The following is a 19,270-nucleotide window of genomic DNA, read 5'->3' on the forward strand; positions in this document are numbered from 1 at the left end:
AGCATCGTACAATTCAAGTTCAAGATCCAAGTTCAAGCTTCATCCGCGAGATTACCAAGTCAAGCTTATTGAAGATCAATATCATTGCTTGGGTAATTTAGTTTAGGAATTTATATTATGTGTGTTAGTACTTTAAGCTCAATCATATACACACATACACATTTTGGTTTTTGTATATATATAGTTATATATATACATATATGTTTTGGTTTGATAGTTTTCAAGTTTTACTATGAAACAAATGAATAGAATTGGAAAATACTATTTTGTTTCATGTTTATATGCCTATATATGATTTCACCTTTAACAAGCTTATATTTAATGAAATCATATTTAGTGTTTTGAATATATTGCATAGAATATGCAAATTTATGAAAATATTGTATTTCTAGATTATAGACTTCATAACAACATGTTATATCTTTTATCAAGTCTATACAATCATTTCATAAGGTTTCAAAATGTTGTTTAAGTCAAAATATCAAAATATCAATTTTCAGGTTTTCATGTTTTGGACTATTTTGTAAAATGATGATATTTTTCATTTGGGAAGTCCTTTTTCGAAACCAGTCATTGTAGCATATTTATTATCATGTCTACAATCATTCCCCAAAGTTTTACATTTTTTGGAATTTATTTGATATTTTTAAACAGGGTTTTAATATCAGAAAAATAGTTTTCAAAAACAGATTTCCAGTATCAGTTATCGTTCGACCGATCCGGTCGACCGCTCATATTTTTAGCCGTCACTGGGCTCCAGAGAGTTTGTCGGTCGACCGGTGCGGTCGACCGAAAGCTCAATTTTTTATCGGTCGACCGACGAAGTCTCTGTTTGTTTCTTTATTTTTCAAACCTGCTCGCGGTCGACCGGGTTTTTCGTCGGTCGACTGAATTCCTTCTTTCGGTCGACCGAACGTTCTGTCAGTCGACCGCCAATAGAGCCGATGGTTCTAACGGCTATTTTTGAGCTAATTTTTCTGGGGCTTTTTGGTCTTTCTGTTTTGGGGTTTTTGGCTGAGATTTCTAGTGGGTATAAATACTCCATTGCTGATCTCTTTTTAGTAAGCAAAGAAGTTTTTAACAAGGGTTTTAAAAAGAGTTTAAGCTTGTTTAAGCTTGTTTAAGGGTTTAGTTTAAAGCTATTTTAGTTTTCACAAGTGGATGAGATCATCTTCTTGTTTGGGCTTCAATCTCCATCTCTCCATCTTGTTATTCAGAGAAGAATCTCTAAACTCATTTCTAGCTATTTATTATTTTGTTTATAATTTCTATATGCTAGATTTTAATTGAGTTTAGTTTTGATTTATTGAATCTCATTGTTACACACACCCACTTGAGCTTATTGTATTTGCATACATAGTATATTAGGGTTGTGAGAGATTGTAACATTGAGTTGTGCTTTATTGTGTTCTCATCTATTATAGAGAACAAATTTATATTTGTTACATTGTGAATGTTGTAAGATTTTCGTTGAGCTAGAAAACCGAGAGTGTGTTGTGAAGTTTTCGGTGAACTAGAAAACCGATTGTGAGGAGTGACGTTGATCGGTGAGCGTTGAAAACCGATACTGTGAGGTGTAAACGTTATTCGGGTGAGCGTAGAAAACCCGGTTGTGATAGTGGATTTCTCCCCGGGAGTGGGGAACGGAGACGTAGGACGGAAGGTCCGAACTCCGTGATCATATCGTGTGTTTGAGTGTGCTTTGGCGTTCATTTATATTCATGTTCATATCTTATATCGCCATTGTCCATAGCTCATTATTTATATGATCCACTATTTGGTTCATTTTGTTTACCCTTGTGTTGTTTATATATCCTTGCATATATCTCATAGTATATCTCTTTGCTAGGATATTTACCTTTGTTCATATTGCTTATTCTTGCTTGTAACATATTGAATATCTCTATTGCAAGAATAATTTGTTAATTAATTTTAATTGGCATTTAATCGGATTAGATTAGCATAAGACCCTAATCACCCCCCCTCTAGGGTCTAACAGATGATATATATTCAAGGGAGTTTAGGAATCAAATCTAAGGTGGAGATTGTTGGGATTTTGTTTTTGATTCTTTGTGTAACTTCATGAGAATTAGATAGGGTTAGAGTTCTATCATGATTAGGAGTTTGAGTTCTATCATGATTAGGAGTTTGAGTTCCATCATGATTGGGAGTTTGAATCCTATTCTAATTAGGAAGTTAGGCTAGAGATATGATTCTTTGTGTAACTTCATGAGAATTAGATAGGGTTAGAGTTCTATCATGATTAGGAGTTTGAGTTCTATCATGATTAGGAGTTTGAGTTCTATCATGATTAGGAGTTTGAGTTCCATCATGATTGGGAGTTTGAATCCTATTCTAATTAGGAAGTTTGGCTAGAGATAGAGTTTTGGTTTCCCTATATATATTCTTCTATTGGTGGAAAAAAAACCATGAAGAAAAAGTAGAGATGTAGTAGATGAGAGAGAGAGGGGGTTTCATAGTCTTTATCCGTGTAAAAGATTACAAGGAGTGGGCTTTGGAGAGAATATGAGAGTTGATTATGTATGTGAGGTTGAGAGATTGAGAGAAGAGAGTTGAGTGGTTCCTCTTGTAGTTCTCCCTGATACATAGTGAATTTCTCGTATTGTTACCCGTGGACGTAGGTCGAAGTTGGTCGACCGAACCACGTAAATCTCGGTGTTCTTTTTTTCTTGATTATGGTTGTTCTATCTTATTGATTGGGGTTGGCATCCGAGTTGTGCATATCGTGGTAGGCGGGGAGACTGAAATTCCCCAACAGAGACATGCATCCACTTTAGAGTACAGAAACAAACAATAAAATCTTTTCGACTCTTCTACCCAATTTAAAGGATAAACATCCAAGATAGGGTTTTCTTGGGGATGCACAACCCCCCTGATGCGATTTGGAAATAGAGATTTAGGAGAGAAGAGAGAATTCAATCAAGCACAAACACACAAGATTTACGTGGCTCGCTTCTCAATGTGAGAAACTACGTCCACGGCCGCCGCAGGAGAAAATTTTACTATTTTCGTCTCTTTTACATCATGCCCTAATCAACCTTTTTATAGACTTAAGGGTTTTACAAATAGAAAAGGAAACAGGTCAAAAACTGTAACTGGGCCAAAACCCGACTCGCGGTCGACCACGACGAATCCTTCTCCTAATCAGAGTCTCTGGAGTTTTGGCGGTCGACGAAGCCTCCTGCTGATGGTAGCTCTCTGGACTTTTGGCGGTCGATCGACCGCGACGAAGGTAAAAATTCTGACTGCTCTCTGGACTTTTGGCGGTCGACCGCCGCACCATGCGCGGTCGACCGTGAAGCTGCTCCTCAGCAATGTGCCTGTCTGTGCACGTCGACGGTCGACCGCCGTGCCATGCGCGGTCGATCACGACTCAGTCAAAATACGCCCTTCGTCGTTTTACTTGAACTTCGTCGTCGTCAATCATGTTCCACTTTGTTCCTCTTCATTCTAAAGTATAGGGCGGGTCTGATAGTTAGGCTTCACATATCCTAACAATCTCCTACTTGAAGACTAACTATCAATCTCTTTAAGCTCTCTATGCGGCGACGGCCTCCATATCATTAAGTAATGAGGCCAACTGAAGTTGAACACAACTTTAGTTTCTCTGTAGTGACAACCTTGGTAAGCATACCGGCCGGGTTCTTGTTTCCTTGAATCTTCACAAGTTCCAACATGTCCTCGTCCAACGCTGATCTTATGAAGTGGTAGCGGACCTGTATGTGTTTGACCCTTGCATGAAAAGTGAGATTCTTCGCCAAATGAATTGCGCTCTGGCTATCACAATGTAATACACTCTTCTCACTCTTCTGTCCCAGCTCCTCCATGAAACCCTGCAACCATATCATTTCCTTGCTTGCCTCTGTCACAGCAACATATTCAGCCTCTGTCGTTGATAAAGCAACGATCTTTTGCAACTGAGAAACCCAACTAATAGCAGTAGAGCCCAAAGTGAATACGTATCCTATAGTGCTCCTTCTCTGGTCTATCTCACCAGCATAGTCTGAATCAAAAAAACCCTGCAGAACTAACTTGCTTCTCCTGAAGCATAAACAGTCTTCTATTGTACCTCGCAGGTATCTCAGAATCCACTTTACTGCTTCCCAGTGTTGCTCTCCTGGATCTGACATAAATCTGCTCACAGCTCCCACTGCATGGGTAATGTCAGGTCTCGTGCATACCATGGCGTACATGAGGCTTCCAATAGCTGAAGCATATGGAACCTTAGCCATGTAGTCTTTCTCTTCATCAGTCTCGGGGAACTGCTCCTTAGTCAATTTGAAATGACTAGCTAGCGGTGTGCTAACGGCCTTAGCACCACTCATCCCGAATCTCTCAAGCACCCGTCTAATGTACTCGGCCTGAGATAGCCACAGTGTGCCCCAGAGCTTGTCTCTACTGATCTTCATCCCCAATATCTGCTTCGCTGCGCCTAGCTCCTTCATGTCGAACTCACTCGACAGCTGCTTCTTCAGTTTCTTGATCTCTCTCATGTCTGAACCGGCTACTAGCATGTCATCGACATATAAAAGCAGGATGATGTAACTGTTGTCAAACTCCTTGACAAAGCAATAGTTATCAGCATTGCACCTGGAGTAACCGTTCTTGTGCATGAATCCATCGAACTTTTTGTACCATTGCCTTGGAGCTTGTTTCAGGCCGTACAAGCTCTTCTTCAATCTGCATACCATCTCCTCTTTTCCCTTCTGAGTAAACCCCTCTGGCTGCTGCATATATATCTCTTCCTCTAGATCACCATGGAGGAAAGCTGTCTTTACATCTAGCTGCTCGATATGTAGATCTTCAGCTGCAATAATACTCAGGACTGTTCTGATGGTAGTCAGTTTGACTACAGGAGAAAAGATCTCTATGTAATCAACTCATTCTCTCTGCTGAAATCCTTTGACCACCAATCTGGCCTTGTATCTCTTGGAACCATCATGTTCCTCTTTGATTCTGTACACCCATTTGTTGCTCAAGGCCTTTTTCCCCGTTGGTAGCTTCGCAAGTTCCCATGTCTTGTTGGTGTTCAAGGATTTTATTTCATCTTTCATGGCGAGCTCCCACTTGCTCGCATCATCCACTCGGAGGGCCTCATCATAAATAGGTAGTTGAGATGGGCTCTGGGCTGTAGTGATGGATACTTTGGATTAGGCTTGGGGACTCTAGCTGACCGCCTCAACTCTCTGACGGGCGAAACATGCTCTCCATCTTCAACTGACCCCTCTGAAGTAGTCTCATCAGAACTAGCTTCGGGATTGCCTCCATCTGAGGCATCATCTGACTCGAAGTATGTGGGATCACTCTGCACCGAAGTAGTGGACTGAACGGCATCACGATCTTCGTAGATGACTGTTTCATTAAAGACCACATCCCTGCTTCTGATGATTTTCTTGTTTTGCTCATCCTAGAATTTGTAGCCAAACTCATCACCGCCATAGCCAACAAAGAAACATTTCAAAGACTTAGGGTCAAGTTTGTTTCTTGCATGATCACTCAGATGAACGTATGAAACACATCCAAATACTCTCAGGTGAGAAAGATTTACATGCTTTCCACTCCATACTTCTTCGGGTATTTTGTGCTCCAAAGGCACTAATGGTCCCCGGTTGATCAAGTAGGTAGCTGTGTTGACTGCTTCTGCCCAGAATTGCTTTGGAAAACATGCTTGTAACCGCATACTTCTGGCTCTCTCAGTCAACGTTCTGTTCATCCGTTCTGCTATGCCATTCTGCTGGGGTGTACCTGGCACTGTTCTCTCTAATCTAATGCCGCTGTCATAACAGAACCTCTTGAACTCTGAGTCTTCATACTCACCGCCGTTGTCAGAACGAAGCTTCTTGATCTTCAAACCAGTCTCGTTCTCTACCATAGCATTCCATCTCTTGAAGACTTCAAACACTTCTGATTTGTGTTTCATGAAATAGACCCAAGTCTTCCTCGAGTGATCATCTATGAAGGTCACAAAATATAACCTTCCGCCGGTGGATGGTACTGATGCTGGACCCCACACATCTGTGTGAACTAACTCTAGCTTCTCTTCTTTAGGAGTTCTGCCAACCCTTTTGAAGCTTATTCTCTTTTGTTTTCCAAGAATGCAATTTTCACATAAGTTAATATCGGTCGATCTCAAACCTGGTAACTTCCCATTCGACTGCATAACCTTTAGGCCTTTGTTACTCATGTGACCTAGCCTCTGGTGCCACAAATTTGGGTCTTCCTTACTTTCAACCATTGCAATGGAACCACGTGCATCTATCGTCATGTAGAGGGACCCTGTCTTCGTATCACGGGCAGCAACCATGGACCCCTTTGTAACCTTCCACGTATCACATGCGAAGGTTGATACATATCCCTCTTTAGCCAATTGTCCTATGGAAATCAGATTTTTCCTCAAGCTAGGAATATGTCTCACATCACTCAGCTTTCATATAGACCCATTGAGCTTGATCTGCACGACTCCTTTGCCAACAATATCACAGGGCTGATCGTCACCAAGATAGACTTTTCCTAGGTTTCCTAAAACTAAGTTCTCAAATAAATCTCTATTTGAGGTAGCATGAAACGAAGCTCTTGAATCCAGCACCCATGATCCAGTCTTGCTCTCTAACGAACAGATTAGGGCATCATCTGATTCTCCTGAGGTCACGTTCACTTCAGTCTTGTTCTCCTTGTCCTTCTTGGGTTCTCGGCACTAATTCTCATAGTGGCCAAACTTGCCATAATTATAGCAATCGATCTCCTTCTTGCTCTTGCGATTTCTGGACTTTGACCTCCCGTTCCTCGAGTTAGGTCTTCCTCGGCTATTCCCTCTATTTTTGTTTCTGTTTCTTCATCTGCTCTCAAGATTCAACGCCGACCCTGAATTAGAAATCCCTTCCTCTTGTCTTCTAATCTCCTCAGTCATAATCATGTCCACCACCTCTGAAAACTTTAGTTTTGATTTGTCACATGATCCGCTAATCGAGATAATGGTACCCTTCCAACTGTCGGGTAATTGATCAAGTATCAAGAGGGCTTGGATTTCATCGTCAAACTGAATATTGACTGAGTTTAGTTGATCCGTGATCTCGTTAAACTCGTTCAGGTGTTCCTTGAATTTCTGGCTCTCGGACATCCTCAAATTAAACAACTTTTTAATGAGATGTACCTTATTCGCCGCAGAGGGCTGCTCATACATACTGGACAACGCCGCCATGAGATCCGCCGTCGTATTCTGATTCTTGATGTTGAACGCTACTGATTTAGACAAGGTCAACCTGATCGCTCCAAGGGCCTTTCGATCCAATAGCTTCCAATCCGCATCCTTCATATCCGTCGACTTCTCTCCCAATGGTAGGTTTAAATCCTTCTGATAAAGGTAGTCTTCCATTTGCATCTTTCAGAACCCAAAGTTTGTTCCATCAAACTTCTCAATCTTAGATGTTTCCTTCTCAGATCTCATGTCTCTGATCTCAAATCGCTCACGCCGAACCTGGTCGCTCTGATACCAATTCTTGGGGATGCACAACCCCCCTGATGCGATTTGGAAATAGAGATTTAGGAGAGAAGAGAGAATTCAATCAATCACAAACACACAAGATTTACGTGGTTCGCTTCTCAATGTGAGAAATTACGTCCATGGCCGCCGCAGGAGAAAATTTTACTATTTTCGTCTCTTTTACATCATGCTCTAATCAACCCTTTTATAGACTTAAGGGTTTTACAAATAAAAAAGGAAACATGTCAAAAACTATAACTGGGCCAAAACCCGACTCGCGGTCGACCGTCGCGCCATTCGCTCTGGAGTTTTGGCGGTCGATCGCCGCGCCACCCGCGGTCGACCGCGACGAAGCCTCCTGCTGATGGTAGCTCTCTGGACTTTTGGCGGTCGACCGTCGCGCCACTCACGGTCGACCGCGACGAAGGTAAAAATTCTGGCTGCTCTTTGGACTTTTGGCGATCGACCGTCGCGCCATGCGCGGTCGACCGCGAAGCTGCTCCTCAGCAATGTGCCTGTCTGTGCACGTCGGCGGTCGACCGCCGCGCCATGCGCGGTCGACCGCGACTCAGTCAAAATGCGCCCTTCGTCGTTTTGCTTGAACTTCGTCGTCTTCAATCCTGTTCCACATGTTCCACTTTGTTCCTCTTCATTCTGAAGTATAGGACATGTCTGATAGTTAGGCTTCACATATCCTAACAAGTTTTCTTGACAAATACCAGAACTCGTTGCAATATAGACGCATGGGGGAAAATTCCTTGAATTGTTGATGGAGTTAATTATACAAGACAAACGAATATACAGGTAAATGGTTCACATAGTCAATTGTCCTAATAATCTAAGAATCTCTGTCCAATAGGCAAAACTAAAGAATAACTACAAAATGCTTGTTAATAAAAAGTTGGGATTCATGTATGAGTATGGTTCCATATAGAAAGAATTATTAAGCATGATGGACTTAAATAAAAAGTTGTGATCAACGCCTAACAGCTTAAACTTTTGAGTTGATTTGGTTCTCAATCTATGCTTAAGGTTCCTTAACTTCAAGAGGGGCTTGCTTTCTCCACAACAAATGGTATAAGAGTTCAGGTTATGATCTATGTGTAAACGAAGTCCAATATGAAGCTCGACGGTCTCGGACTCTTGGGTGTATGAACATATCTAGTTAGCCCTTCAAAATCTGCTCAGTCACACAACCATGGAAGATCCGAAGATGTTGGCACTCATGTTTTGCTCCATGGTTGACGTTTCAGACCAAGTCTGGTAGGCTGTGGTAATTCTGTAGATGTCGATAATCATGTTGTTAATCGACGGTTGACAGTTTAGATTGACGGTTTAGATTGAGTTAGGTAGACTTAAGTATTGGGTAGCCCACAACTGGTTACAGATTCTATAGATGTTGGTACTTTGTGTTGCTCGATTGTTGGTTTAGACCAAGTCAGAGGAGGATCCATGGTTTTCCACAAAAAGATGAAAGTTGCTAAGAAATGAAAGGAGAGATTATTGGGATTCATTTATGAGTATACTCCCACATTAGAATAATTAGAAAGCTATGGCTCTAAAAAGAACGTTTCTCCAAATATCTAACAACTATGAGTGGTAAACGATCGAATCGTATCGAATACTAAAGTGTTTGTATTTGTATTTGTTTAAAATTATCGAATTCGAAAGCGGGCTCTAATATTCATATATTTAGTTTTTCGAATTCGAACTCGAATACTTGGTATTTGATAAATATTCATGAATATTCACGAATACTTATTGAATATCAAAGTATATTTATTCCACTAAAGAATTTGATTTTCAAATACTATTAAAATTCATAAATAAATATTATTCCTTTATAATATATGATGTAGATATATTTAAATTAAAATTTTAATTGGAAAACAAATTTAAGATTATTTAAGTCTTAAAATCAGTATATAAAACTTAAATAGGAATGGTAAGTGGGTTAAAAATATGACATCATATGTGCAATTATACAAATAATAAGTTGTGATCAAATTTTAAACGAATATTTAATAGACAAACGAATCGAATATACATCTGGTTAAATTCTATTCGTTAGTAAACTCGAATACTAAAAAATATTTTTTTAGTGGTAAATGAACTACTGAATCGACTATGACCGAATAGTTATTCGAACCATTATCGAACTATTTGTTAATTATTTGGTTCATTTCCACCACTACTAACAACTAAGATTTTGGATCATATTCTCAAAGCATTAGAAGACCTTGGGCATTTCTAAGTGTCGGATTTAACGCCTAATGCCTAAGCAGGCGCTTAAGCAGTATGTATGCGTTTTTTAAGGCACTTGAATTTTTAGAGTGATGTTCATGCCACAATTAGAGGTGTGAGGTTTACACCTCAAGGGGTAAAAAGGAAGAAGAAGGGGAGACACTGGAGATTGAAAATGCTATCCTCGATGTTCTTTTTCTAAAATGAATTTGGATATCAATTTTTTATCCGATCTATTTTGACCCGACTTACTCTTTTCACCTGTTACTCTTCTCAAGCGGGCAACATACCCATTTTTTTGACAAAGTGCAACCGCTTAAGCTTCCCATGCTCTCTTAGGCACTCCCAAAACTTGCACAGACGCCCTAAGTACTGTTTATGCCTAGACCTTTTGGAAACAATGTTAGTTCTCAACTTCTATTTAAGGACCATTTAACTCTGACAATGCTGCATAAAGAAACTCCACAACTATTCAAGAATTAAAACTAAATGTTGTATTCTTGTATGGATATTTCACAAAGAATATGTTTTCATATGATCCTACTTTGATCTCCGAATTTCCTCTGTGGAAGGAGGAGATCTTGAGATGATTGGCAGTTCTTGAAGCCCATAACAATCACGACGCCATGATCATGTCCTTTTTTCATATCTTTTCTTTCATATCTATTTTTCATGTTTTTTTTAATATATTTTTTCTTCTTTTCTTTCTTTCTATTTTTAAAAGAATAAGAAATTCTCAAATGAGGAAAGAATAATTTTTATTATTATTTTTATTATTATGAGACAAAACATAAAGATGTAGAATAAAAGATTAAACATAAAAAGCTCATGCTCTACATCAAATCCTACCTTTTGTTGAAAATTCTACTACGGATTTTTAAAAAATCTGAAATAATAAACTCAAAAATATGGTTAAACTCTGTATACTCCATAGTTTTCAATAATTTCTACGGCAATTGAAGGTAGGTATCAATAGTTGTTATGCATTTTGAATTTCTGATCCTCAAATTTGAGCTTAGATTCCTTATTGATGAACGTTTGCCCTAACACAACCAATTCTTCTTTAAAAAAAATTTCAAACCTAAGATTTATGGTGGAGGTATGAAAATTTGATTGTTGTTTACATTCTAGGAACCTAAGCTCATCAGCAAAATGTTCTTCAGAACTAAGATCAGAGAAACATGTATCTAATATAGTTTCCTTATTTTGAAAAACCTCATCTGATCCTATCTCTTCTAACATCTTTAGCTCCACATCAACCTCAAAACTTAGATCTGACCCATTCTCTTCTTCTATCTCTTTAATTGAGTTAACCTAGATGTAATTTATTTCTAGAGGTTGATTAGTTGTCTGTTCCCTGAATTAAAGATGTTGAGATCAGCAGTCATATTTCTAAAGGATAGCTTCATTTGAGCAGCTTTACAGTTGATTAGAGCATTATATGTTGTTAAGAATAGTCTTTCTAAAATGACAGGTATATGATCTTTAGGATTAAAAACAGGTCGTGTTTCCAAAACTATGAAATCCACTGAAAAATTAAACTCTCTAACCTTAATCAGAACATCTTCTATCTCACCCATGGAGACTTTGACAAATCTATCAACTAAACTTAGTGCATCTGGTTAATTTGAGTTCTCCTACACCTAGTTAATGGCAGAGCGAATAAGAAAGCAAATTGACACTGACCCTTATGTCTAAAAAAGTGCCTTATCAATGAAAATATTTCCAAATGACACTTGAAATAGTAGGAAAATCATGATCCTTATGTTTCAAAGGTAGGGGCTTTGAGAGCATGTCATTGATATTTGCAGCAAGAAAGACTTTCTTCAGAATATTTATTGTTCTCTTCTTAAAGCACAAATCTTTCAAAAATTTACATAAGAAGAGATATGTTCAATTACATCTAAGAGAGGAATATTGACCTTAACTTGCTGGAAAGTTTTTAGGATTTTCTCCATGTGAGGGGAGTTTTTCTTAGGCCTAAGTCTATCTGGGTAGGAAGTAACTGGTTTAAACTTATCAAAATTGAGCTCAGGTTCGAGTTCAGGTTATTGGTTACCGGAAGGGAGTGATTGTTGAATAGAGTTATCAGACGGAGAGATAGTTTGTTTAGGTTTAAGAGTTTTGTTGTCCTTCTTGTTTTGATGATGATTTAACAAATAATTTACGACTAATATTATTTTTAGTATTTTGTTTTGTGTTATTTAGTATACACAGGAAAATGAGCTAAATTGATATTGAAGCCTATGGAAATCAAGTCAATCAATCAAAGTTTTAGTATACACAGGAAAATGAGCTAAATTGATATTGAAGCCTATGGAAATCAAGTCAATCAATCAAAGTTCAAGCTTCAGAAGAATCATTCTTTAAATTGATATTGAAGCCTATGGAAATCAAGTCAATCAATCAAAGTTCAAGCTTCAGAAGAATCATTCTTGGTATACTTAGTATATGATTATATTATGTGTGTTATTCTATAAGCTCAAATATACACACACATTTCATTTGTGAATTTTCATAAAAATAAGTGTTTTTATACAAAATACATTCAAATACGTTTTGGACTATACAAACCATGCTAACATCTTTTATTATGTCCATAAAAAGATTACACAAGTTTTCAGAACTTGATTTGAGCTAAAATGGCAAAATCAACATATTTGAAAACATGTATTTTAGCACTTTTGAATATTTTTGTGTTTTCACAAATGGTAAGAGAAAATTAAAAATTCCTTTTTCAACATGTTCATATTCATATTTATAAACTTTTCCCAAAGTTTTACATTTTTTAGAATTTATGTGCTATTTTTTATTAAGCCTTGAAACTCAACTTGAAAAATCGTTTCAGATGATAACCTTTTATCAGTCGACTGAAGAATGTGCCTACAATCTTCAAAAGTTTCTATTCTATTTTGATCAACTGACCAGCCAACTGATGATCCATCAGTCGACTGATAAAGATAGTCAGTCAACTGATGAGCTGTCTGACGCCTACAATGGTCATCTCATCAGTTGACTAATGATTTTTGTCAGCCGACTGATAATCCATAACGATTTTTTTTCAGCCTTGGTTATTTTATCATTTTTGCTGGTTTTGCTTGGACTTTGTACCTTGGTTTTTCATCCTATATAAACCCCTATTGTTCTCATCAGAATATCTATCTAAGAGGGTTTTAAAAGAGTTTAAAGAGTTTTAAAGTTTGTGTAGGCTGTCAAAAAATCACAATGGATAGCTGATCCCCATCAAAACATCGATGATGAAAGTTACACTCTGACGACTTCTAGAAGGTTACAATTTGAAAACTTTCACGTAGACTGATGAAGCTTACAATCTGACGACCTTCGCAACAAATGATGAAAGCTCTAATCAACAGCCTTCACAATCAACATCGAGAGTTACAATCTGACGACTCTCACATATCAAAGAGCTAAAGCAAAGATTACAAAATGACGATCTTTGCAACGCTCTGACAGAAAGAGACTACAAATCGACGGTCTCTTCAAACCAAGACGTGGGAGTCCTCCCCGCGTACCAGCATCAAGACGCACCATGTTCATAGCCACGAACGCAGTTCAGATGCAGTTTCCAATGTTGCCAACGCAGCTTCCAAATCGCTGCAAACGTAGCTCAGACGCAGCTTCTAACGCTGCCAATGCAGCTCTTAAATCCTACCAACGCAGCTTCTAACAAGCTGCCAACGCAGCTTCCAAATACACAGCTCTTAAATCCTGCCAACGCAGCTTCTAACATGCTGCCAACGCAGCTTCCATCCGCTGCCAAACGCAGCTTCCATCCACTGCCAAACGCAGCTTCCAAGCCACCAAACGCAGCTTCCATCTGCTTCCAAACGCAGCTTCCAAGCCGCCAAACGCAGCTTCCAACAAGATGCTAACGCAGCTTCCAGCCGCTGCGTCCGAGCTTTCAGACACTGCGTTCAAGCTTCCAGACACTGCGTTTGAACGCAGAATTCACACAAGAATACGGATTTTGCGTTTGACTCGTTCAAACACGAACTGAACAATTTCAAAACCGTTTCCCACGATCTGAGGGGATCACAACTCCAATCAGGAGTGATTTAAGGGGCGGTTACATCCCATTAGCCCTACTTAGGAGTGAATTAAGGAGGTGGTTATACCCCTTAATCCCCTATAAATAACTGAAAATCAATTCAGTTCAGGGGGTCGGTCGGTTGGAACTTCTTGGCAGCGAAAAGAGGATCCTTCATCCTTCGGTTGGAGCTTTAGAGATCGGCAACAAGATCTTCTTCATCCTTGGCTTATAACCGACTTTCGGTTAAATCAACTCTTTCATAGAGTTTTAAACTCGTTCAGAGTTCTCCACAACGTCAAATCGTGAGGAGAAGACCACGTTCCAGTGAATCAAGATATTCGGATCGTCAACGGAGAGCAAACTCGACGCGAGCATTCGAGGGAGGCACTCCATCGCCACCGTGAAGAACCCAGAATTAAACAAAGGGGAGAATCCAGATCATTCTCTTCTCTTTTGTAATCAGGAAATCCAATTGTAATCGAGATTAAAGGAATACAAATCAATTTTCCTTCATTTCTTTTACTGCAAATTTTTCCACAAACAAAAGATGGCGACTCTGCTGGGGAGAATCTTCTCTGACGAAGAAGTGGTGGCGCAATCCGATATTCATCTTACTGGAACAACCGTCGAAACTCTCGTGGTAGAGTTTGATCAAGCTAAGTTTGAGGAGGCCTTCTCCTCCGGATCCCTTTGCCCCAAGGCTATGCGCAAGATCCACAAAGTCTCCAAAGAGACTAAAGCTCCAACTGCTCCAATTGCAGCCGAACCGCCTAAGGAAGACTGCTCGGACAGCCCCTTCCCCGATGGAGTGGGCTCAGCTTCAGCCAAACCCGTGCCAAGACGACAGGTATCGAGTCGAAAGATGCCCATTGAGGCGACAAAGGCCTTTAAGCAGGCTAAGAAGAATGCCGCTCGACGCACGAGGAGATCCCTACGACGAGCACATCTCCGAGAATGTCGATCCTCAAGTCAACACGAGCTTCGTGTTTGTGAGCCTAAACACGACCCGATGCCCTGCGTTTCTGTTTCAGAATGCAAGTCTCGCGTCTATGAGCCCAAACATAGGCCCTACGTGAAGAAGACTGAGCGCAACCCTCAGGGGCGCGTTCCACAAAATGAACGCAACTCTTAAATATGTGTTTCAGAAACTAAACGCAGCCCTCAGGACTGCGTTTCACCAGCAACACCTGGAGCTCAGGCATGCGTTCAGGAGACAAAATTAAATATGGAACCTGGTGTATACCGTGGACTAGGTTGAGGGGCGGATATAAGAAGTTCATGGATTCAAGGCATCTTAACCAGATTCATGTTCACCAAGAGCCAGTCATGTCCAATCATGAACTGGGGGTTCCAATTCAAACCTCACGGATTTTGAGTAGTTCTCATCGAATCTTCACAACGGATTTGAGAGAGTTCATATCGAGAGAAGGACCGATGCAACAAGTCATTCCTTCATTCCAATGTGAACGACTGATTCCTACGGTCCTTTCGAGATGTCAATGCTGCTCATATACGGCCAAACTGTTGGTGTTCGACCAATTTACGAACGTTGCTTTGCCCAACCAACGACGACGTTCTCACAGGAAGAAGTCTCCAAAGACCGAATATCATGCAACAAGTCATTCCTTCATTCCAATGTGAACGACTGATTCCTACGGTCCTTTCGAGATGTCAATGCTGCTCATATGCGGCCAAACTGTTGGTGTTCGACCAATTTACGAACGTTGCTTTGCCCAACCAACGACGACGTTCTCACAGGAAGAAGTCTCCAAAGACCGAATATCTTGGGGTCACTATTAACGTGATCGGCAGAGGAAAAGTCTCAGGTCCTAGTTCCAATGACTCTGAGACAAGTCGTTCACCGACCGTCAGAGAAATCGCTAACGAGTTTGAAGGAATCTACCAACGCACTCGGACGCGAACAAGAGCCATTCCCCCTGCCAACTATCGGAGGTTAGCTAGAGGAACCAATTCTGATGATGAACACTCAGCCATTGTGGAGTCTCAATCATCAAGCTCTTTCATTGGGCATGAGAGCTTCACCCACATGGCAGAACATTCTGAAGATCTTTCAAAGAGGGTTGCTGAGCAAGACGTCATGCTCAAATCACAGCAGAAGATCCTCAATGAACTCATGGCCCTATTGACTCAACTCGTCGCAGACAAGGCTAAATCTCAGAAGACAGATTCGCCACCTAGGCAAGAATCCTCCCGGAGAGGAAAAACGTCTTCATCTCGACCTCAAACAAGCAGAGGGAAGGAAAAAGTGGTTGATGGTGCTACTTCTGATCAAGAAGCCCACAACCTGGAATCTTCCTCTGATGAAGGAAGAGAGACTGAGAACGAGCAGAATCTCCAATCTGCTAAAATGGAAGAATTGGAAGCCCGCCTCAGTGCCATTTCTAACAGAAGCGAGCTCCAAGACGAGGGAGTTGTCAGACCCTATCCTGCCGAATGGGATTCAGCCCCTTATCCTCTAAAATTTAAGGTCCCGACGCTACAAACTTTTGACGGCACGGGATCACCGAACCAACATATCTATCATTTCAAGTCACAGACTGGGAATGTGATATCAAACGACGCCATACTGGCTCGATTATTCATTGGCACCCTCAAGGGAGTTACCTTTGAATGGTTCAGGAAACTTCCTGTCGGATGTATCCAAAAGTGGGCAGATCTAGAGAGACTCTTCAAGTCTCCATCCATACCCTTCTTGCCACTAAGCAGAAGAAGAGGGAGTCCGTCAAAGCCTTCGTCAAGAGGTTCCGAACCATGGCTCTCCGGTGTTCGTCAGGTATGACACAGTCTACCTTAGTGGAGACCTGTCGGCACAATTTGCAAACCGACCTCCTAGCCCGAATCGGAGTCGCAGAATGTTGTTCTTGGAGACAACTAATCTCTCAAGGCGAACATGCTCAAAAGATTATTGCCAGGATCAAAGCTGAAGAACAAAGTAGGTAGGATCAACCTGAGCAATCAGACTAAGCCCAACCTTCACCTGAGCAATCGGACCAAGCCCAATCTTCTCAGTCAGAAGAAGATACCACGACTATTGAAGCTAATCCTCCTCAATAGGATGGCGAATCTACCAAAACCATCACGTTAACAGTTACCTCTGATAGTCCATCAATCTGTCAATCCTCTTTAATAGGATGGTAGGTCCACAAAACTATCACGTTAACAGTTACCTCTGATAGTCCATCAATCTGCCAATCCACTTCAATAAGAGGGCAAGTCCACAAAACTATTATGTTAACATCTACCTCTGATAGTCCCTCAACTTGTCAATTCTCTTCTTAATAGGATGACAGGTCCATAAATCTATCACGTTAACAGTTACCTCTGATAGTCCATCAATCTGCCAATCCTCTTCAATAGGATGGTAGGTCCACAAAACTATCACGTTAACAGTTACCTCTGATGGTCCATCAATCTGCCAATCCACTTCAATAGGAGGGCAGGTCCACAAAACTATTATGTTAACATCTACCTCTGATAGTCCCTCAACTTGTCAATTCTCTTCTCAATAGGATAACAGGTCCATAAATCTATCACGTTAACAGTTACCTCTGATAGTCCATCAATCTGCCAATCCTCTTCAATAGGATGGCAGGTCCACAAAACTATCACGTTAACAGTTACCTCTGATAGTCCATCAATCTGCCAATCCACTTCAATAGGAGGGTAGGTGCACAAAACTATTATGTTAACATCTACCTCTGATAGTCCCTCAACTTGTCAATTCTCTTCTCAATAGGATGACAGGTCCATAAATCTATCACGTTAACAGTTACCTCTGATAGTCTATCAATCTGCCAATCCTCTTCAATAGGATGACAGGTCCATAAATCTATCACGTTAACAATTACCTCTGATAGTCCATCAATCTGCTAATCCGCTTTGATAGGATGGCGGGTCCACCAAAACTATCACGTTAACCGTCACCTCTGATAGTCATTTTTCTCCAAATTCCCCCACCAATCCTCTTCAAGTAGGATGGCGGGTCCACCAAAACTATCACGTTAACCGTCACCTCTGATAGTCATTTTCCTCCAAATTCCCCCACCAATCCTCTTTAAGTAGGATGGCGGGTCCACCAAAACTATCACGTTAACCGTCACCTTTGATAGTCCTTTTCCTCCAAATTCTCCCACCAATCCTCTTCAATAGGATGATGGGTCCATCAAAACTATCATGTTAACAGTTACCTCTGATAGTCAAACTCATCAGATAATGGCCTACCAGGTGATGTGCCTCTATTTCGACTTCATGGATAGTGCCTCACTAGGCGATGTGCCTTGTCTACCTCTTTTTCTTCCCCTGCTAAGTCTTAATCAAGACTGGGGGTTGGTTACTTGGAATCCATTGGATTAAGAGTAATAAATCTTTCATCGTCAAGTTAACATTACACTTCTGACGATCATCACCCCACAGAGTATATGAATGCAGTTTGCATCACTCCCAATTTGTCATGTTAACAATACACCTCTGACAATCAACTTATCAATCCTTGACAATAGGATTATAAGTCCTCAAAATTGCTCAAATCGCAATCTTCCCCAGCAAGACGCTAAGTCTTCAAAATCTTGTTCAAATCACAAGCATCAAAATTTATCGCTTTTGATGATAAACTCATTTAGCAAGTTTCCCCAGCGTGACACTAATTCCTAAAATCTTGTGTAAGTCACAAGAACACATTCCTGTCAAGTTAACATCAAACCTCTGACAAAATCCACTTATCAATCCTCGTCAATAGGATGATAAGTCCACAAAGTTGCTCCAATCGCAACACATTCCTGTCACGTTAACAATATACCTCTGACAACAATCCACTTATCAATCCTCGTCAATAGGATGATAAGTCCACAAAGTTGCTCCAATCGCAACACAAATCATGTCACGTTAACACTAAACCTCTGACAAAACCCACTTATCAATCCTCATTAATAGGATGATAAGTCCACAAAGTTGCTCCAATCGCAACACATTCCTGTCACGTTAACAATATACCTCTGACAACAATCCACTTATCAATCCTCGTCAATAGGATGATAAGTCCACAAAGTTGCTCCAATCGCAACACATTCCTGTCACATTAACAATATACCTCTGACAACAATCCACTTATCAATCCTCGTCAATAGGATGATAAGTCCACAAAGTTGCTCCAATCGCAACACACATCCTGTCACGTTAACACTAAACCTCTGACAAAACCCACTTATCAATCCTCATCAAGAGGATGATAAGTCCACAAAGCTGCTCCAATCGCAACACACATCCTGTCACGTTAACACTAAACCTCTGACAAATTCACTTATCAATCCTCGTCAATAGGATGATAAGTCCACAAAGTTGCTCCAATCGCAACACACATCCTGTCACGTTAACACTAAACCTATGACAAATTCACTTATTAATCCTCGTCAATAGGATGATAAGTCCCCAAAGTTGCTCCAATCGCAACATCCTCC

The 19,270-nt window shown here is 40.4% G+C and overlaps 1 pseudogene; it reads right to left on the reverse strand.

Moving 5' to 3' along the window:
• Positions 1 to 10,373, reverse strand: part of LOC109822127 — a 29,286-nt pseudogene extending 18,913 nt beyond the window's left edge.

This window comes from Asparagus officinalis, chromosome 8 (genome assembly GCF_001876935.1).
Source record: "Asparagus officinalis chromosome 8, Aspof.V1, whole genome shotgun sequence".
In the NCBI taxonomy this organism is placed as follows: domain Eukaryota; kingdom Viridiplantae; phylum Streptophyta; class Magnoliopsida; order Asparagales; family Asparagaceae; genus Asparagus; species Asparagus officinalis.